The sequence below is a fragment of the Lemur catta genome, chromosome 1 (assembly GCF_020740605.2).
Source record: "Lemur catta isolate mLemCat1 chromosome 1, mLemCat1.pri, whole genome shotgun sequence".
NCBI classification, from domain to species: Eukaryota; Metazoa; Chordata; class Mammalia; order Primates; family Lemuridae; genus Lemur; species Lemur catta.
In genome coordinates this window covers 132284745-132297641 of record NC_059128.1, presented here as the reverse complement: position 1 = coordinate 132297641, position 12897 = coordinate 132284745, and the positions used below count along the sequence as shown (strand labels likewise).

The 12897-nt window shown below is 39.3% G+C and overlaps 1 protein-coding gene across 3 annotated transcripts in view; it reads left to right on the top strand.

Annotated features, from left to right (window-relative positions):
- NEBL (nebulette) overlaps positions 1-12897 on the top strand; it is a 326459-nt gene that overhangs the window by 182565 nt on the left and 130997 nt on the right. The window contains exon 2 of one of the 3 annotated variants that reach the window (XM_045534488.1): positions 3065-3142. The exons of the other annotated variants lie outside the window; for them this stretch is intronic. The gene's annotated coding sequence lies outside the window, so the exon portion shown is untranslated. The remainder of the gene's footprint in view (positions 1-3064; positions 3143-12897) is intronic. 3 annotated transcript variants of the gene reach the window in all.

The following is a 12897-nucleotide window of genomic DNA, read 5'->3' as shown; positions in this document are numbered from 1 at the left end:
GGCCCAAATCTTCATCCTGCTGAGAATATTAAGACTCCTGCAGGTTGTGATACAGATTAGCTGGTGAGAGCTCTGCTGGAGAAATAAAGTGAGTTTCTCTAAATGAATTTAACAACTACTGTGAACCTTTTTGTGTCCTCCAGCGTGAGTGTGTGTACACTGTCAGTTAACCATTTATTTGACTCATTTTTCTCCAAAAGTTGTTCCGGCTCACCCCTGTGCATGGATTGTAAACACTTCTGTAACTTTATTTCGCATTCAGCTTTTGCCAGATAAGGCATTTGATACATTCAATTACTAAGTACTGGGAAGGGCAAGTCATTATTTATTTGATTTATTGAAGGGAGAAAACCATATTTTTTTGTAGTTATAAAATGAAAGGGCTCTCGTGTCATGGATAGAATTAAATAAGCCATACCACTGGGTTATTTAGAATAAACTGATTAGCGCATTGCATTCTGATCCTGGGCTTTATGTTATTGGTTGAAAAGGTGTGAAATATTTAGCAAAAGGCAGGACAGATGGCTGCAATTATTTACATTGCTTCTGACTTCTATTCCATTATTATTTCTGCTTTTAGGGTTAGATGAAAACCATTAAAGTTTCTAAATTCCGTAAAGATTATGGTGCTTGTTCCTAAATGAAATAAATTTGAAAATTGATAAGAACAATGCTGAACTCTAATAGCATAGAACAACAAGTAACCTGAAAATAATTAGTGGTTTGTTAGATTGTCTGACTGCAGACTTCTGTATCCATTTGTTGAACTCTTCTGTTTTGGGGGCCCTTTACCTCACTCTTGTAGGAAGCATGTGCTCTGTCTGCCTGGGAAGCAGTCTGTCCATCTGCTTCCTACATTATTTTCCATTTGTCTCCTGATACCTCATGTGTATGTGGTTGTGTGTGTGTGTGTGTGTGCACATGTGTGATTTCTCAGCAAAAATGTCTGTGACTGTGATTTGTGTTGCAAAGCACAACACAGTTGTAATAAACGACTATTAAGTTCATCAGTGCTCCTTTTGCTTTTGTAGATGGCTCTATAGATTATTATGCTAACTATTACAATCATATCTTTAGAAGTTTAATATTTAGTTAAATTAGTACTCTGTACTTGTTGCAATAAATACACCAAACAAACTGGGAGGGAAATGTTGTCCTAAGAGAAGGCGTGAGAAGAGGGAAGCAGCATTATTTGACAGTTTTCCGTGTGCCTGCATAGAATAGCCCGTGTTCCGCTGTTCTCCGAGCCAATGAAGATGGGAGGATGTCAGACAAAGTACCACCCAATCTTAAGTCTGTGTTGTTGGACTGCTTTGAAAATTAGCTTACAAGTCTCCCAATGCTGCCGGTGAAAGACTTGGGGTTCTGAGGGGTTCTGACCTTTTGTCTAGGTTGCCTTTCATTTTGGACACATGGCACTTTGTTTTTTGCTTTTCTTTTTCCAGGATCAGGGACATGTCCATTATTTATTTTTTTATTTTTTAATTTAAAAAATTATTTTTAATTATTATGGGTACGTAATAGTTATAGGGTACATGTGACATTTTGATACAGGCATACAGTGTGCCTTAATCAAGCCATCACCTCAGGCATTTATCATTTCTTTGTGTTACAAGCATTTCAATTCCACGCTTTTAGTTATTTAAAAGTATATCCTAATTTATTGTTGATTGTAGTCACTTTGTAGTGCTATCAAATATTATTCATTCCATTTAACTATGGTTGCACGACTCTGAATTACATCAGTGGGCGCTGTCAAAATTTGTGGTCATTCAGAAATAGACTTTCCAGGTATATTCAAAAAAGGACTCCTAAGTATTAAGCTGTAAACCCTCTAAAATATCATCAGTGATTCAAAAAAAACTCATAGTTTCAAGCGGGCAAAAAAATAAATGTTATCCTTAGTTAAATTCTGCCAGAATTTCTATGCCTAGGATCCTTGATTTTAATCTTTTGATATTAAGAATATACCCCCTTTTTAAACTGTGAACTATCTCACACATACAAAAAGTTTACAGAAATGTATGTCCAGCTTAAAAGGTAATAGTACCTTGGGCATCTACGTGCCTAACACCCAGATCAAGAAATGGAGCATTTGGAAAACCTTTGACGGCCCTCGTGTTGGCCTTAGGTTTGTACCTCACCCCTCGACTAGCTGCCAGCAACACAAGGGCCACAGCTTCTTGAAAACACAGATTTTCAGAGTGAGCTGATGAAAAGATGATACAAAAGTCCAATTCCCACATGTGGAAACAGTGTGTGGATTTTAGAGAAAACACTACTGGCTTCTTGCCACAGTCGTGCAAGGGCCACCGGTCACCTCCCTTGTCATGTAGCTGTTCAGAACTCAAGCATGAGCATGTTAATTGTTGTGTCATTTGCACCCCGTTGGTACATAGGTGACACCTACCCCCCCCAACAAAGGAAGGGGTCAGGGATGATGTTTTTTGGAGGGCTCACTGTGTGCTGGGTAATTTTTCGTGTTTGTTATTTCATTTATTTTCCCTCAGTAAGCCCTAGAAATACTTGTCATAATCCTCACATCACAGATGAGGAAATTGTTGCCCAGGGAGGATAAATAAATTACCTAATTGCATACAGCCAGTGAAGAATAGAGCTGAGATTTGAGTCCAGGTTTTTTTTTCTTTTTTTTTTTTTTATTGCTGATTTCAAAATGCAGGGTTTCCCTCTACACCAGGATTTTGGGAGTGTTGCTTATGTGGTACATCTAGAGTCCTCGTACCATAGGACAAATGTCCAAGATTTTAGTGTCTTGCTGTTGGTGCAGAAGTTAATTTATTCTTAAATGGTGTTTTGAAGGCTGCAGAGTGAGTATTAGGACCGAATTTAGAAGTTTTGAATTTCTTAACACTAGGAACAGAGCTTATCATCCCCACGTAGAATCTCCCATTCACATGTTGCTTTATGTGCTAGGATACAAGAAGGCTTTGCATTCTCCCAGACACTTCCCAGGGGGTTTATTCCTGTGATGCTTGATGTTAAGATTTAACGCTTATTCCCCCTCAGAATATACTTACCTTTACTGTTCCACCCTTCTCTGAAGGTCCCTACCCTGTGCTTGGCACTGAAGATACGAGATCTTTAAGCACAGTTCTCAATCCAGAACACAGAACACAGCCTGGTGAGTGTTAAAAGTGAGATGTGGTTTTGGGGGTTCAGGGAGGACAGCTGGGATTTGGTGGTGGTCACAGATGGTTTACAGATGAAGGTGCCATGAGAGGAGTTTCTAAGAATGAACCATATAGAGGCAAGGGAGGAAGGGGTGAGTGAATGTGAGTGGTGGGTGGCAAAAGACTTCCCACATAGGAGAATCACGTATACCAGGAGTCAAGAATGAGACTGTGTGGTGTGTTTCATGGGCTACAAAAATTAATTTGGTCCTGCAGATTTTGAATAGTAAGTAGAATATATTTTCTACTTGACCATAGATTTTAGGATCATTTATTTTGTTTAAATGTTGGGAGTGGATTATCTAGTCCTGTGGTCAACTTGGCCCTGATGTGGGTTAGTTTTCATTACCATTGTCGCCATGAGACCTTGAAGCCCTTATGTCTGGCTGTTGTGCCTGGGAGGATTCTGGCACTAGTATTTGTGGGTGTCTGGTTTTGGAGAATAAAAGGAAAAAAAAACATGATTTCTTGCATCTCTGTATGTATAAGCAAATGCAAATTAAAAAAGAACTTAGACAGTTTTATTGCATTGATTTAAAATTAAATGACAAACGTTGAACAAAGGTGTCTGTATGGTATGTAAAAAGGCAGTGGTGTGCTCACGCCCCAACTGTGATACGAGCCTGGGGTAGCCAGTCTCAGACACAATATCAGGTTGGCAGGTCTGAGAGAGTGCAAACCCATATAAATATGTATGCCTTTAGCATTGCATGCAAATGCTACCTTGGTTCTCATACAAATATGGAGAGAAAATCTCAATTAGCTAAAATGTCTTCAGTGTGGGGTGTTCTGGTGAACCTATTATTATGTTTAAATACAGGTTAAGCCTAAACTTCTGTCGCGTTCATTGACTGTGTTTCTGAAAGTTAGATGACAAACCATAGTGCCATTAACTTTGACTCAAAAACTTAACTGCCTCTTGTAGTTAAAGAGGCCAGAGATCAGAGACATTGATCAGCAAAGGTCATTATAGAGGATATAGATGGTCCAAGAGATGGCCCTGGGTTCCTGTTGTCCTCAGGACACTGTCTAGAAATATCATTTTTGGGACATCTTCCAGGGATGCCTGTTTGAGATTATTTACCTTTGATTCCTAAAGTCAGAATACAGAGGAAAAGAATCCTAGTAATTGAATAGTTTTGAATGACTTAGTTTTATGTGTGTAAGGAATTGGGGACTTGATCCTAGTTGAAAGCAAAGGAAGTTAGCTTTGCATTGTTGCAAGACATGTGGGTAAGAAACAAGAAATAACTTCCTCCAGCATGTGGATTACACGATAAATTCGTAAGGCTCCTTCAACGTCTGAAGTGACCTATTTCAGCAGAGCATTATATTTCAATCACTGTGCCTCTCTCCTCCTGCATCTCAAATGGGAATGATAATATTTGATGCTTATTTTAAGTTGGGAGGATCAATGAAGGCATGATGGAAAAACCCTTGGGTGACTCAGAAGAAAGGCCCTATTAGATAAAAATATGAAATGGAGCTCTCTCTATGGAGATAGGTACAACGGGGGATGATTGGCTTTCCTTCTGGGCCTTTAACAATTTTATTAAAATGTAATTGAGAAACATGGGAAAAGCAGTTTAGTCTGGTTTGGGGGAATCAGGGAAATGCTTGTGCCCTGGTGTAGGGGAGGAGAGAGCTGAGCGTATGTCATTGGGCTGAGCTTGGCAGGTGTACTTTTCAGTCCTTCCAGAGCGCACATTGAAGGCAACGTGGTGGTAATTATTCCTGAGACTCCCAAAATGTTATGCTTTGAAATGGAGATTGATACTGGGCAAAAGAAAAAAAAAAGTGGGATGTTTTATGAAAGGTACAGTTTTCTTCTTACTTACAGTTTTGTTCTGTTGAAGAATATTTGAGATGAGCTCCTGTTGGTGCTGAAAAAGAAGCGACCCAACCCTATTCCTAAGGTGGGAGAATGTTCAAGTCTATGGAAAGATGTTAGATTCCAAGGTCATTTTGAAGGACGGGATAGGCAATAATTAGAACGGGCAGAAATTAAACCATAATTAGCAGTAATCCTAAAGAAAATTAAAGCACAGAAAACACTGCATTATTTATTTGGATTCAATGGGAACTTGCCAAGGAAGGGGCAGCTGGCTTTCTGCTTTTTGGAATGTTTGTAGACTAGAGGAGAAACTGTCCGTCAGATTCAAGCTCTCATTTAATTCTTGTTCTTAGGCCAGATCGAACCATAAAAGAAAGTGGAGAATAGACATAAGTAACTATGTGATTCTGGACAGAAGAGATGTGGCCGTAGTGACAAGTAAACTGAGCTGGGATCCTGCTTATACCAATTTCATTATCCTTCTCCACCATTCTTTAGGTTCTAGTCTCAGCAGACTGTTGGGCATAAAGAGCTGATTTTTGAGGCAGACAAGACCTGAGTTCTAATGCCAGCATCCCTTTTATTGCTTTTTTTTTTTTTTTTTTAACCCTGCAAACTAAAGTAATAAAGCAGGTCTGCTTCATTCACTTCATTGTGTCTAAGTTTCCACATCTGTAAAATGGAAATGAAAATACTTCACTTGCAGGGTTTATATGAGAATTAAATATCAGCTCTTAGAACATAAGTAAAAGACTTGGCATAGTGCTTAATAACTGATAGTTTTGTTATTTGTATGTAATAAACTGAGAATTGAGGAAATATTTGGACATGAAGAAGCTTTAAATAGTCACTTCATTTTGCATTTGTAGAAGGAGCAGCAGTATTTCCAGTCTTCAAATTTATTACCATTTACAACCGTTTATTTCATTTCATTTATTTGGATTTCCTAGACGCAACAGTATTTTCATTACTGACACTCAGTTTTGTATAGAATATATTCATTAAACAATGTTGCAAAATTTTCCTGGGAGCTAGTGTCCACTTTAGAGTTTTCATGAAAGAGAGTAGAATTTGGTCCTTTTAAGGATACTGACCTAATAATTCTCACATATGATGAAAAAAATTCTTATTAATGCAGCTTGTCACATATGAATTTGCAAATGAATTGTTTCCAAATTTGGGCTCAGGACCCTAAGATTTTTAGACAGTTCCTTAATGATGTTTTGCTTCCTTACAAACATTGTGATAAACATCAGGATTATTTAAGATGGCATGAAGAAAAACCTATACTTTTGTTGGAATTCTGTATTTTCATTTAAGAGAGTAACAAATAACATTTTAGTTCTGTTTTTTTTCATTAGAAGGCACAGATTCCAGGTTCAGTCTTTGATGGCATAGTGTCCTTATGAAGGAGGAGACCTGCCAGTGTCTGTGCAATTCCCAGGCAATGTAGCTTTTTAGGGCACATGACCCGGGTGGGCTTGCTCTCGGGGGTGTCCTGAGTTCTGCTATCTGTGTTCTTCCATGCAGTGCTTAGCGACTTTGATAAGGAGATGATGATAATCGTGTGTAGTGTTACTTGATACTAACATGACTTACAGACTTAAAGTCACCATTTGTCATATTGAGCACAGTCTTGGGCAGATTCAAAATCCCTGGTATTTTTCATGCAGAAATGAATCTGTTTTGTGATCTTCGTTATGGATACCCATGTTATATATTACACAAAAACCACATTTGAGAAGACATGGTAGATGCTTCCTCAGGATGACTTTCATGACACCCACCACACTGCGTCAAAGGACTGATTGAGTTTTCTCCCCTTCCAACCAGCTACGACTGTGGTTTCCTGAGCTCAGGAAATGTGGCCAGTCGAATTTTTAACCCTAGCACCAGACATAGTACCTGACATGTATTAGCATTCAGTAAGTGTTTTAACGAATACATGGAGTTGTGTGGCACTTTGTTTCACTGTTGTGCAGCATGTAAGTTTATTAATATTTCCAGGTTCATTTCTACGCAAAACTTTTAGGAGGCTCTAGCCTATCTTGCCACACCCCTAGATCTCTTCTCCTTCCATTTTGCTCCTGACAGGGATATCTTGTGATGTCTTGAAGATTTGTCTGTTACTGAAATATTAGGTGCATTGTTTGTGCTATGGTTGCACTTTGTATGCATCAGGTTAACTGCTGAAATAAATAATCCTCCGATCTAAGCACAGTAAAGGTTTATGTCTGTCTCACATCACAGGCCAATGCAGGTTGATAGCAGAGAGGTGAGCAAAAGGGCTCGACTCCACGCAGTCATCCAGGGATCCAGGCCCCTTCTGTTTAATGTTTCTGCTATGCAATTGGACCAGAATTCAGTTTTGTGGGTTCACTTCACTGCAGGGAGCTGGAACTGTGGAGTAGCAGGGTGCCAAGGAAGACAACAGAAAGTGCCAGTGGGTGTACAATAATTAGTCTCTGCTATGTACACTTTTATCAAAAAGCACAATCTTTTACACTAGGCAGAAATAGCACCAAATGCTTTGTGTGTCCTTTTAGCCTCTGAGATGCTTGCCATGTTCTCGTAAGAGCTGAATTTGAGTTTCAGGGAGAAATCGCCTCTCTATGGTAGAAGTGATACTTTGGGTTGAGAGCTCTTCTTCTTTCCTTTCTGTTTTGACCTCAGATGTGTATTTTAAGTCTGACAGGTCTTTTAATGTACCCAGCTGGCCATATGCTGAACTGAGAAACGTTGAATGGTCACAAGGAAGTGACTTCCTAAACACTCATTGCCCCAAGCTAAGAATGGTGGCTCATCCCCATTTGAGAACTAGAACTGAGTCTAGGACAAGAGCAAACTGCCAGTTGTGTTGTATCCAGATCCACTAAAGTGTGGGGCTTTATTACATTTTCTTCTGTAACTTTTTAAAGTTTACATTTCCCTGCCACTCCTGAGAATAAATCAGACATACGATGGTGTACAGGTAAGGTTTGAGGGTGATGTTTTATGAAAATTACTTTGGAGTCATACCCTTTGTGAAAAAGCTAGTTCCTGATGTCATTTGATGATGCACTTCCTTTCAGGGTCATGGGTAACAATTTATAAATTTACTCTGAAAAAGAGCTTAATTAGTTTTCAGGCCAGGAGAGAACCGTGTAAATAGTGAAATATAAGTAACCCAAAGGCTTGAAATAGTTTGTGGAGATCCCCAGTTTATGCCTACAGAATGGCAAACACATTGAGAGAATCTGGCTCCTACCAATGAATTGTGCCTTTTTTTTTTGTCATGCAAACTTGTGCATGTATTTTATGAAGCGTTAATGCAGTTAGTATCTAATGTTCCTAATTTATGCAATTGGATATTTCATAAATGGGTTTTCTGCATGCAAGCATTTGTACACATTAATATTTATGCAAGTATTTAAATCAATGCAAGGGCATCTGTCTGAATATGTGATAAAAATATGCATATGCATGAACATTTGTACCAGGGGATAAGTCCCCAAAGTTAGTGATTGCTGAGGTTACAGTTTTCAACTTTTGTCCTTTTGACAAAATTTCCTTGACTAGAGAAGACATGCAGAGAAATAGCACCACCATTACTACTGACAAATAAAATAATTTTATTTAACTGCATGTATTAGGTGTGAATGACAAGTCTACTGAAGCTCCTTTCATCAGTGATAGGATTTTTAGAAAACAGTATTTTAGAATGTATAGCAGTTTTCACAAACAGCATTTATTCTAATATTTTGGAAAATGCTGGTAGTAATGAAATAAATTTTGTTCCCTTTTGATTTCTCTTAATTTATAAACTTATTTGTATACTGGTAAATTTCCAATCCCCTATGTTGACAGTTCAAGGTAGGCCAAGAATAAACACAGCTCGATTCTGAAATATCAGTTTTGCATTTTAAAGATGTGCTAGAGATTTCTTTCTTTCTTTTTCTTTTTTCATCCCAATGCCAAGAAATTTAACATCTACCAGCTGTTTGGAAGGGACTGAGAATTATGGTGTGTCTTTGTCATACTTAAACAACATCTTCCCAGTGAAATTTTGGTTAGTTTATTTTGAGCCTAAATGGCAGAGTTTTCATTTTTTTTCTTATGAGAAAGGAAAGGTTGAGAAAATTATGAATGACTCAGGTGTGAATTGGAAAGGAATTGCTTGCTCAGAGTTGTACTGCCTTTTCTCAAAGCCCCAATGGTTCTTATTTTCCATGATTGACGGGGGTGAAGTTGTAGGCTTTTGTTTCTGTGTTTTACACGTGGATGGTAAGGCCATGACTGTCTATGCAACAGACACGGACTGGTTAAAATGTTCCAGATCTCTAATGGGCATATGTCATGGCCTGCTTTGAATGTTTTCCAGTTAGTGTCAGTCTAGGAAAACCCTGTGGTATAGAATCAGGGTCCTGGATTGCATATGCTCCTGTGTGTTTGAGGAGGCTCAGACTGATTTGTAAAGAAGATTTTGTCTCTCTCGTTGCTATTTACTTGGTTCTCTTCTAAGGAGAAACCATCCGTTTAGGCTCAAAGCAGGAGGGGTAGCAAGTGTGAAAGTTCTGCAGTAAGAAGGAGTTTGGCATGTTGCAGACATGGAGAGAAGGCTGGACTGAGCAGAGGGGGAAATAGTATAGGATGCAGCAGGAGCAACTAGTCAAGGCTGCAAGAAAGAGTTGAGATTTTACTGTAACTGTGATGGAAGCCACTGAAAGGTTTGAATGGAGGTGTGACACAATTTGATTTACATTTTCAAAAAGATTAGCCGATGTCTGGGAAAAATGGATTATAGGGGGCAAGAATGTAGACAACGAATGATTATGGGAGACAGGTGAAAGATGGTGGTTTGGACTAAGCTGGTGGCCACAGGAATGGAGAAAAGAGAAATTCAAGTTTTGCTTTGGAGGTAGAGCCAATAAAACATGCTGAAAGATGAAATTTTTGTATCCCAGGAGTGGAGAAAGCAAGCATGTCTTGTAGAGTTTTGTTTCTGGCAAATGAGGGAATGGTGTGGCCATTTAATTTAGATGGTGAAGACCAGAGAAGGAGCAGGTGAGGAGGAGACATTCCATTTTGGTTGGATTTGGGACATCCAAGTGGAGAAGTTGTTCTCCCTACAGGTGTGAAATTTAGAGGAGAGGGCAGGGAAGAAGGTATAAATTTGAGCATCATCACCACCTAGCTGGTATTTCAAACCCTGGAATGAGATGAACTCCCCTAGTGAGAAATTTTAGGTAGAGAGGAGAAGGAGGCCCAGGCCCAAGCCTGAATCTCTCCAACTTTTAGAGTTCTGGTAGAAGAGGAGGGACAAGAAGAGGTGGTTCTTGTTGACAGAAGATTAAGGTGAATTTGGAAACAGAAACCAAGGGAGGAGGTGGTGAACTGGAAATAGTGAATATTGGTAACTTGTTCAAGAACCATTGGTGAGAAGGGCAAAGAGAAGTAGAACTAAAGGTGGAGGTATTTTAAGGTCAAAAGATTTTCGTTGTTGCATTTATCATCTTTTTGTTTTTTAATATGGGAACTATGAAAGTATGTTTGAATTAGCATTGATGGAATGGATCCTGGAGAGTAGGAGAAGCTGGTGTTAGAGATGAGAGAGGGTTTACAGCAGGAATAAAGTTCTAAGAAGGGTGGGCGGGAGGGGATGGAATTCAAAGCACAAGGACTGACTTGGCCTTTGGTAGGATCGGGAATATTTCCTCCCACTGGATGAGGAGGGAAAGCAGAAAGTCTGTCTACAATCACAGGTGGGAGAAGGGGAGGGATTGCTTCTCCTTCCTATTTTCCCTGTTCGTGGGATCTGTGTTTCCACTGCCTTTCTCTAAACTCATTTTTTCTCAGTGCTTAACAATTGGTTCTCCATAACTCTAGTCTCAACTCAATTATCCATCCCGTAGATGTCCTTGTTCTCTTGTGGGTGTCGGCAAGTGGCAGCATAGCCTGGCCCAGAGTGAGTCTGTGACCTCAGCACTGGTCTGTTCAGCGTGGTAGCCACTGGCCACACATGGCCATTGAGCACTTGAGATGTGGCGAGTGTAAGTGAGGAATTGAACATTTAATTTTATTTTATTCAAATGTAAAACTTGGTACTCAATTCAGTTACTGGAAAAATTTTGCTACATTGGGGACAACTTAGACATGTGAATCTACTTTTTCAACTATACCAAATATTTCCAATAACATTTAGCATCTGGATTGAGATGTACTATAAATGTGAATTGAACACTGATTTCAGAGACTTAGCTAAAAAATATGTAAACAATCTCATTAATAATGTTATATGAATGAGATATTCACATGTTGGAGTGATAATAATTTGGATCTATTGAGTTAAAAATACATGATCAAATTCATTTCACTAGATTAAAAAAACTTTTTAAAAGTAGCTACTAGCAACAGTAAATGTAATATGTGGTTCACATCATATTTCTGCTGGGCAACACTCTCTTAGAGGACGAAAGGTTCATATTCTATTTATATACCTGGTCATGCCTATCTAAGAGTAAGTCATATCTCACCATAAGGAGCAGAGCCAGTTTGGGAAACATGGCCTCAGAGAGTTTATTTTACTTGCTTTAAAGTCTCAGGGCTGCAAAACTGGGGTTTGAACCCTGGCCCTCTGGCTGCCTGCGGGCCATGCCCTGGACCCTAGACTACATACCACGCGGAAGTCATTCCTTGCATTCTTTTATCCTGTGTTTATACTAGCAAAGGATATTTACACAGACACTTAAAAGACAGGTTTTGGTTTTTAACTCAAATAGTTGAAATTATGACTCTCGGAGCATGGTTTTAATGTACTGTTACTGACTTTGCTATGATTAAATTGAGGATGCACAGTTTATGGTTAGGACCCTTCCTATCCCCGAGCTCATGGACTAGCAGTCAGCTCTTTCTTGTTTCTCATTTACTACTAGTGGTGACCACCGTTTGTTCTGTGGAACAGATCTGCTAGCACCAAGTGCTGCCCTGAACTTCTTCCATATCTGGTGACCCTATCCTTCTGTCTTAAGATTGTTAAGCTTTCATGAAGAATCCTTGTGAAGAAAAGATCTATTTATTTTCATAGGAATAATGTGAAGCTAATATAAATTTTAAAGGGCTAAAGTTTACAGTCTACCACGATGTTCTGTGGGCATCTGAAGGTCAGCACATCCCAGACTTGAAGTCATTGTCCATTCCTCTTATTCATCCTCATTTCTCCATCTTATTTGTGCTATCACCAGGTATCCAGGTGCTGGAGCAGAAACCTCAGTCATGTTTAACCCCTGAGCTTCCGCCACCCCCAGTGCAGTCACCAGTTATGTTGAATCTGCTCCCCAAATCTCTCCAATCTCTCATCCTTTCTTTCTGCCACCACCTAGTTTGGACTCTTGACATTTCTAACTTTTCTTCTTGCTTCCATTTGGTGGTGATCATTTGCTGATTTTTTTCCCTCCCCGCTCATCTGTGATCTCTTCAGGGAGAGGATCATTTATGTCTCTCATCTGTGCATTTTTAGGTCTTAGCTGAGAACAGTGTGCTTAGTTGACAGGAATATTCATAGGTTGTGTTTCTCTTTTATTTAGAAATTGAAACTGATCTGTGTTTACTCTCCATTTGCATTCTTTTCCCCTGAATACCATTAGCAAAGCTTATTCATCATTTACTCTCCAGCCGCATGCACAGTCGGCAACAAGGCGACTGGCCCTTGCCGAATGCAAGCTCACACAGGGTACCCGTGTACCAGCTTGGCTCACATGAATCCAACTGGCTACTCCAGCTAATGAGGGACAGATTTCTTTCTTGGAGCTTAAGTCCTATAGTAATATGCCCCTGAGGAATAGAATGTGATAGAAATCCCTGGAATATGATCTCTAATACTCAATAACCTTGGGA